The 885-nt window shown below is 71.3% G+C and overlaps 1 protein-coding gene across 1 annotated transcript in view; it reads left to right on the plus strand.

Moving 5' to 3' along the window:
• Positions 1-366: 366 nt before the first annotated feature.
• The window catches only part of TMOD1 (tropomodulin 1), a 25,252-nt gene continuing 24,733 nt past the window's right edge, over positions 367-885 (plus strand). Inside the window, exon 1 of the mRNA XM_027663699.1 lies at positions 367-497. The gene's annotated coding sequence lies outside the window, so the exon portion shown is untranslated. The remainder of the gene's footprint in view (positions 498-885) is intronic.

An 885-nucleotide genomic window follows, 5' to 3' on the forward strand; every position in this document is an offset into this window, starting at 1 on the left:
ACATCTTCTGGAGTTTCCCAAAAGGCGATTTGCCGAGGTGTTTGGCTCCGCACTGTGAGGGAAGTTGCCATGGGACACAAGGCAGGCTCCTTCAGTGTATCTGAATCGTTAAAAAGCAGGAAAGACCCTTTGGAAGCAAACGCTGCCCTTGCTGCCGCCCTCCGCAGCGCCCACGCTGCCCCGGGGATGGACGGTGCGCGTTTGCCACCCCAGGTGCGGGCGGAGGGTGAGGACCAACCCAACGCCGACCCGGGGCGGGGGCTGAGCCGGGAGCAGCTGTTCTCGGCCGGGAGGGGCGGCGGGGCCGGCCCTGCTGAGTGACGGCCGGGCCGGGGCCGCGGCCGGGGCTGGACCCCCGCCCCCGGCAGCGGCGGAGCCGGCGCGGGCAAGGACGCGCCGCCCGGGCTCGGCTCAGCTCAGCTCGGCTCAGCTCAGCTCGGCTCGGCTCGGCTCAGCTCAGCTCGGCTCGGCTCGGCTCGGCTCGGCTCGGCTCACAGGTGCGGTAAGCCTGCGGCGGCGTGGTGGGCCCGGCCCGGCGCGACCCATATCTGGGCAGAACGTTTGTCCGGCACCGGGCGGCACCAGCTCGGCATAAAGAGCGACCGCTGCCTCCCTAATTACGCCGGACAGGGGGGACAGACTGGGTGTTGGGCCTCCCTCTCTCCCTCCCTCCATGCGTGCATGTCCGTCTGCCTCTCTCTGCCTGCCTGCCAGCACACTTGCCTGCCTGCCGGGAGCCGTGCCCGGAGTCGGGTGCGCTGCACCGGGATGCGCGGAGCCGGCGGCGGGCGCTGCGGCAGCCGGGAGTCCCCGGGATGAGGGCGGCTGTGTCCCTCGACAGGAGCAGCCGGAGTCCCCGGGATGAGGGCGGCTGTGTCCCTCGGC

This window comes from Corapipo altera, unplaced genomic scaffold (assembly GCF_003945725.1).
Source record: "Corapipo altera isolate COAL_440 unplaced genomic scaffold, ASM394572v1 61129, whole genome shotgun sequence".
NCBI classification, from domain to species: domain Eukaryota; kingdom Metazoa; phylum Chordata; class Aves; order Passeriformes; family Pipridae; genus Corapipo; species Corapipo altera.